This window comes from Gracilinanus agilis, chromosome 3, assembly GCF_016433145.1.
Source record: "Gracilinanus agilis isolate LMUSP501 chromosome 3, AgileGrace, whole genome shotgun sequence".
NCBI lineage: Eukaryota > Metazoa > Chordata > Mammalia > Didelphimorphia > Didelphidae > Gracilinanus > Gracilinanus agilis.
This window is the reverse complement of record NC_058132.1, coordinates 226,516,307-226,523,832: the sequence shown is the minus strand read 5'-3', so window position 1 is coordinate 226,523,832 and position 7,526 is coordinate 226,516,307. Positions and strand designations below refer to the sequence as shown.

Here is a 7,526-nt window from a genome sequence, read left to right as displayed (position 1 = left end):
TTCCTATTTGTCTTTTATATAACTTTGGTATATCTGTTTGCTTGTTGTCTGCCACATTAGACTGTAAATTCCTTGAGGGCAGGATCTGGGATAAAGATAATGGGCAGTTTTGGAAAGGAGCCTACAGTCTAATACGACAGAGTTCACAACGGGTTTAAAATATCTACTGGACATCAGTTGAAGACTTGTGGAAAGCAGTCGGAGACTCCATATTGGAGTCAGCAAAGACCTCTTTTGCCTCTTTTTGTATTCCCAGCTCTTAGCACAATTCTGGCCACATAGTGGGTGCTTAATAAATGCTTATTGATTGGTTGGTTGATTGTCTTGGAGTCAGAAGACCTGCCGCTTACAAATCGCTCTGTAACCTTAGCAAAGGCAGTTTTCACCTGTGAGCCTCAGTCTCTTCATCTGTAAAACAAGGGGATTGGAAGAAACGATGGCTAAGGTCCCCTTTTAGGGCTAACGCTGTGGGATTCAGTGAAGTACAAGACACCTTCCTTCTCGCCCCACCCTAGCCCTTTTTCATTCTTCAAATGCAGTCAATACCATTTCCATCCACCCACCGCCACTCTGGCCTGCCAAGTCCTCCCAGAGAGGAGGCAGGGGTAACTCTTTCATTAAAGCCCCTCAGCGCCGAGTCAGGCTGGGAAGATGGAAAATCACCCCGCCCGTACCCTGGCCGCCTCCCCGGGAGCCTGACAGAGCGTCGGGGTTCCCGAGGGGCTTGAGCGAGGAAGGAGGGCGGGCAGCAGCATCCGCCCCAGCCGCGCAGCAGCAGCCGCGGGAGGCGGAGCGTTGCACCTGGCGCCCGGTCCTCCTTGCTGAGCCCTGAAACGGGTCCAGCCGGTAGCGTGCGGCTGCCTGCCTGCCTGCCCGCCCGGGGAGGAGGACAAGTAGAAGGAGGAGGGGGAGGTCGCGGCTGGGACTGGGTGAGCTCTCTCGCTCGCTCGCTGCCTACACCGCCCCTCGGAGCTCCCCCCCCCGCCTGTCAGCATCTCTGCCTCCCCGTGTCGCCACCCCCCCCCAGGAAGAGACAGCAGAGGGGCAGGGACCCAGAAATGGTGCTAGTCGCCCCGACGGCCCTCGCCGTTCCTCCGCCCCTCCCGGCTTCTTGCAGCGGCTCCGCACCTGCTGCCAGCGGCCGCCGCCCCGGGGAAAAGACTCCGAGCGCCTCCCGGAGCTAAGAACCGCCGCCTCTAGCCAGGTGAGTCAGCCCAGGCTCCGGGTCTCTGGCCCAACAGTTCAGGGTTAGGGATGGGAGAGCTCTCTGCCATTGCCCGTTGGTGCCGTCGATTGCCAACCCCATCCAGTCCTCCAGCACCCAACTCCGCCCGCCAGCCTGGCTTTAGGAGTCTGGGGGTCTGGGGTGCCCTGTCCTATCCCTCGCCACCTCCCTCCCCGAGGCGAATTGGCCGGCTCGGGAGCGGTTCCGGGAGGAATGGGGGTGGGGTTATGAGGAGGGGAGGGGGGCGACTGTGCCAGTGTCCCAGGGGGAGGAGAGATGGTCTGTCGGGGCCCCTCTAGGGAGGCTGGTAATTCACATGCATCTCGTGTGCTTGTCTCTTGTCTCAGTCACCCTTGCCCTCCGCTGTCTCTCTTGTTTGCTGGCTTCCCCCTTCTATTCCGTGGTTGATTGGAGGTGGGTTTTGTTGTTTGTTTTTGTGTGCCTGGGCAAGGCTGCCAACCCTACCCAGAAAGGCGCAGGGCAGGACTTCCGCAAACGTAACCTGAGCTTTGAGAAAACAAAGGGGCTGCGGAGTCAGTCTACTGTTGTTTCTGCTGCTGCTTAGGCGGCTGCTGTTTCTAGGGAGGAGAGAGACAACTGTCCTCAGCCTCCTCTTTTCTGAAGGTTCCATCCTCAGTCCTGATAATAAATATTCGTCAGGAGTCTTAGGTACAGACGTTCTCCGTAGGAGACACACAGAAGCCTCTTTCCATCTTTCCTCCCAAGAGGCACAGTGACTAAGATATGCCCACTTCCATTGTAGGAGGAAGAAATTGACATCTCATTTTTCACTAGCTACTCACGCACGGGAAGAATTTTTCCCGACATTCTCCAAGAGGAACTTTCCACATTCAGTGCAGGCAACAGACTCGAAAACCAGGGCCAGACTGAATATCCAAAACACTGAGGAGTGCTGTGTCCTCAGAGGTGGATGAAAATCGCCTTTAGGATCTGAGCTGTGAGAAACAGCCGAAATTAATCATTCAATAAACATGTATTAAGTACTTGCTCTGTGGGGGGTGGGGGGTGGGGAGGGAGGAATGGAACCAGCCTTCAAGGGGCTTAACTTTCTAAAGGTGGTGGTGGGGAAGATAGGAGAGAGAACACACAAATATTTAGTACAAATAGTCCCAAAAGAAATACAAAATAAATTACAACCTAGTTTTGGAGAGACCTGCAGTATCCGTGTAGGATGTGGAATTTGAGCAGAACCTTGAAGGAAGGAAGGAAGGAAGGAAGGTATTCTACAAGTTGGAAGGGAGTGTATTTCAGGCACTGGGATCAGCCAATACAAAGGCACTGAGATGGGGTATACTTTGTGAAGATCAGGAACAAGGTCAAGTTTAGCTGGACATAGAGTATGGGAAAGAGAATGATGTGAAGTAAGGGGGTGGGAGAGTGGGCAGGTTCTGAAGGGCAACAAAAGCTAAACAGATTAGTTTAGCTACCTTCTCCCACCAGATCTACTCTCTGGAAAATAGGCGAACAATTTACTCTTAAATTCAGAACACTGAAAAATTCTTTATTTGCTTTCATTACCTTCTAGACATTCTAGGTTTTTTTAGTTATAAAAATTATCAGGCACCTTTTTTCACATAGATATCATTTATGATAGATGACAGAAGGAACAGAGTAAATATGGTCTTCCTCTCTAGTCTATTGCAGTAGAAATGAATATTGGACCTGGAATTAAGAGACTTGGGCTCTCACCTTGTATTTCTGATGTTAATTACCAATGGTCTTAAGCAAGTCACTTACTTACCTTGGATCTCAGTTTCATCATCTGTAAATTCAGGGAAATTCATTGAATTTCTTTTTTTAAGAGTTTTTTAAAAAAATAATTTTTTTAAGAGTTAGAATGGACTATCAGGAGGATACATAATTCAGTTTGCTAAATTTAAAGATGAAGAATTTGAGGCCAGTGACTCGCCCTTGGAGGCACAGGTAATAAGTTGTAGGGTTGACATTAAAATCTAGGTCTTCTGTTTACAGATCTAGGGTTTTTATTAGGTTTCTGACAAGATGACCTCTAAGAACCTTTTAAGCTCCAACTCTGTAGAAATCTTCTGTGAAAATCTGACAGCAGAAGTGCAAATGAACATAAAGAGGATATACATTCAGTTGCCTGTTAAACACTGACCAAACAGATACCTGATAAATATTTATATCACAATGTTATCTATTTTTTTGGTATGATGCTGTTTTTTTTAACACATTTATATGCCTAAGGAGGAGGATGCCTGGACAGCCAAATATGACTACACATCATTGAGCACAGTAGGGAATCCTTGATATTTATGTACTTAGGATGCTGGTCACTAGTTGAGATCAAGGGCACTTTAAGTCAGAAAGTGGGAGTTGAATAATTTTTAGTTATCAGAAGATATTAAAAGAACATAAGGATAGTTAGGAAGAAGTTTGTACATTGCTGCTGAATTAGACGTAGGAGGCTTTGGGAAGATAGGAGAGGGGAAAGTTCATATTTCTATGATTTAATTTGTTCACTGAACATATTTTCAACAATTATTTCTTTTCAAACTGTTCCTGTGTGTAAGCTGAGACCTTTACTACACAAATACACACAAAAATAAGATAATTTCAAAGACAAACACCAACAGAACATGGGCTAGTTTATTAAGAAGTTGATCGTCCAGTTTTGTTTTGTTTTTATTGTTCAGGATCTTCCATTCCCCCTCCCCCTACTTTAAAGCCTCCTTCTGCTTCCTGTCTCTTCCCACTAATAGAACTTAACTTGAGTGTGCATGTGTTAATGTTATCTATGTGGTCTCTTGAGTGTATTTATACTCCTTCGTGTTGGTCCATTTGGTTCCACTGCTTGTTAAAATACAGTAAAGCCCCAAAGAAGCCTATTATTGGGCATGCATAGTTTTGTTTTTACATACCTTTTACATATGTTTATATATTACATCAGAGGCAACATGATGGAGTGACTAGAGAGCTCACTATGGAGTCAGGGAGCCATGTTTTCAAATTTTCCTCTTCGAAGAGCAAATCACTTAACTCTTACTGCCCTTCAGGTAACTCTGAGACTCTAAATTAATAAGTTGATATTGATATATATATATCAGTGGAAGGAGTTCCTTTAATGGGAATTTCCTGAATAATGAAATGATATATATTTAAGACAGATTACAGCCCTTGTTACTAAATGTATACTCTCTATATGCATTTATATACAGTGAAATTTCCCATTAAATGGTATACTGAAACTTGTAGCAGGTTTGATCCAAATTTTACTTTTTTCCTTTTTCTCTAATGGAAGTACCAAGATACAATGATGTTGCTATCAGCATTTTAAAAAATCTAAAAAGTATAAAAATATATAACCTTAATAATTAGTTTAATTTGTTGTGTCTATATGTAGGAATAAATAGGTAGTTTGATCTATTTCAGTGAATTCCCTTTATGCCAAACACAGTGTTTTTCATTTATCTCTGTCCCTGATGATCACGAGTCTTCAAGGATTTACTATATATTTAAATGATCCAAAATATTATTAGGATAGAATCTAGGTGGTAGAAACCAAAGAAATTAGAATAGGCCTTGGGAATTTCAGGCATGGGGGGAAGGGGGAAGACTGACCTTTTTAGGAAGCACTGTGACATAATGGGTACACTGTTGGAGTTAGTAAAACTTGAGTCTGAATCTTTCTCACACATTGTGTGGCCCTGGGCAAGTAAGTATGAGTCTTAGTTTCCTCATCAGTAAAAGGAAGATAATGATACTTACAATTCTTACCCAACTGGGTTTTGGGGAAAATCAAATGAGATACTGCATGTAAAGCTCTTTTGCAAATTTTAAAAGCACTGAATAAATGTCAGCTACTGTTCTTAGACACCTGCTTTTTCTCTTTTCTGATGGTTACTTGTAGCTTACATTTCGCCTCTGATGCCCCTGTTTGCAACCAGGATGCTTTTGTGGTGTTTGATAGATACATAGATTTAAGTACAGTTTGTATATTAGTACAGAAAAAAATTCCATTGGGTGAAGTAATGTCACTTAGTGTTGGTGTCCTCTGTAGTTGTCTAGAGGGTGAAGCCACTTCCAGTTAGGGGAAGAAAGATGCCCTGTCCTTTAGAAAACTGGCGCAATCTTTTTTTCACGACCGTTGCTAGTTTGTATTAGTGATATAACAGAGAAACAATAAGCTCTGCTATTTACCTGGTGCATGTTATCCACAAGCCACAGTTATATGCATTAGTATGTAAAATGTATTAAGACAAGGCATTGTTAAAAGGCAAAGGAAAAGTATTTCCCTTCAGCCTTAGCTCGAGTTAAATTCACCTAACTTTTGCAGAATTTAGAGGGGGAAAACCTCTGTGAGTGTGTGTGCTAATATATATTGACTTCTTTTTAAAATTACCAGCATTTAGCTGTGGAAGAATATTTTGAAAGATTATTTTCACATCGGTTTAAGGATGAGATATTCAGAAAACTTTAATCTTCCATCCAGCATATCATTCATTTAAAGGTTCTAATTGTATTTCAGATTATGAAAGTGGGATTCAGGAAGCTCTGTTGCTAGGTAACTACCTAATAAGCTCTGAGAAATCAACACAGAGTTCTATTTTTGGCCAATTGAGTCATAGAAAACCTAAGATTCTCCTGGAAAAATTAATTTGCCATTACCCATAGCATACATGGCATTTGGATTATGAGTTAAAGAAAGTATTTTCAATCCAGGAGACTAAAGAGAAGATATTTTTCATAGGCCAAGGGCCAAGAAGAAGAGAACTAGATTAAGAAAATGCAATGAGCTGAATGTAGGGAAGGGAGGAAAGGGAATAACCATTTAAGGAGAACTTACTATATGCCAGGAGCTATGCCAAATACCTTTATAGAAATATCTTATTTGAGCCTCATAATAACTCTGAAAGATTGGTGCTATTATTATTCCCATTTTTACTGTTAAAGAAATTGAGGCAGAAGCTAAGTGACTTACTCAGGTCCATTAGCAAGCTATTAAGTGTCTGGGGTAGGATTTGAACTCAGGTCTACCTGACTCCAAGAGAACTAGTGGAGAGAGAGAGAAGGTAAGGGGGCCCTGGAGAGAGAGCACTTGTGCAAAAGTGCAGGAAGTAAATGGTGATTCTCTAAAAGAGACTGAGAAAGAATGGTCAGCAGATCTTAGGAGAATTAGAAAAGGGCAATGTCACTTAGGTCAAGAGAGGAGGAAATATTATGAAAGAGGAGTTGATCATTACTATCAAAAGCTGAAACTTAGAATTGAGAATGAGAAAATGCCATTGAATTTTACAGTTAAGATGTCACTAAGTCAGTAAACATTTTTTAAGTCTGTGCCAGGCACTGTAGTAAGCACTGAGGATGCAAAAAGAGGCAAAATCAGTCCCTGCCCTCTAGGAGCTCATAATCTAGTAGAGAAGAAAAGATAAAAGCAAACACATAGAAAGCAAGCTATATGCAGAATAAATAGGAAATAATTCACATAGCGAAGGCACTAGAAATTTAGAAGGGTTAGAAAAAGGCTTCTTTTAGAAGATGAGATTTTAGTTGGGACTTAAAGGAAGCCAGGAAGGTCAGTAGTCAAAGAGGGGTGGGAGAGCATTCCAGGCTTCAGGGAATAACTAGAGAGAATGCCCAGAGCTGAGAGATGGATTATCTTTTTTGAGAAACAGTCAGCAGTCCAGTGTTATTGAATCAGAGTACTCCTGAGGAGTAAGATGTGAGAAGACTGGAAAGGTGGGAGGAGGCAAGTCTATGAAGGGCTTTGAATGCCAAATAGATGATTTTTGTATTTGATAGGAAACCACTGGAGTTTATTGAGTAGAAGGGTGACATAACTGGGCGTGTGACCCTTAGGGGAAATCACTTTGGATCTTGAACAGGTAATGAATTGGAGTGAGAAGAGACTTGAAGCAGGCAGCCCCACCAGCAGGCTATTGCAATAAGCCAAGCATGAGGTATGATGAGGACTTGCACTAGAGTGGTGGCAGTGTCAGAAGAGAGAAGAAGGAAGATATTCAAGAGATGTTTCGGAAGTGAAATTGAAAGGCTTTGACATTGGATATGACAATGGATATGGGGACTGAGAAGTAGTCAAGAGCCTAGGATGATTCCTAGGTTGTGAGTCTGATGCACTGGGATGATGGTGATGCCTACTGCTATAAAAGGGTGGGTAGGATTTAGTGAGGGAAATAATGAGTACCATTTTAGACATACTGAGTTTAAGATGACTACTGAATATCCAGTTCAAGATGTCTGAAAGGCAGTTGGAGATGTGAAATTGATGGTCAGCAAAGAGGTTGGGTCATGATATGTA

At 42.8% G+C, this 7,526-nt stretch overlaps 1 protein-coding gene across 1 annotated transcript in view; it reads left to right on the top strand.

Annotated features, from left to right (window-relative positions):
• The first annotated feature begins 859 nt into the window (after positions 1-859).
• Positions 860-7,526, top strand: part of MFSD6 (major facilitator superfamily domain containing 6) — a 95,219-nt gene continuing 88,552 nt past the window's right edge. The window contains exon 1 of the mRNA XM_044669694.1: positions 860-1,204. The gene's annotated coding sequence lies outside the window, so the exon portion shown is untranslated. The remainder of the gene's footprint in view (positions 1,205-7,526) is intronic.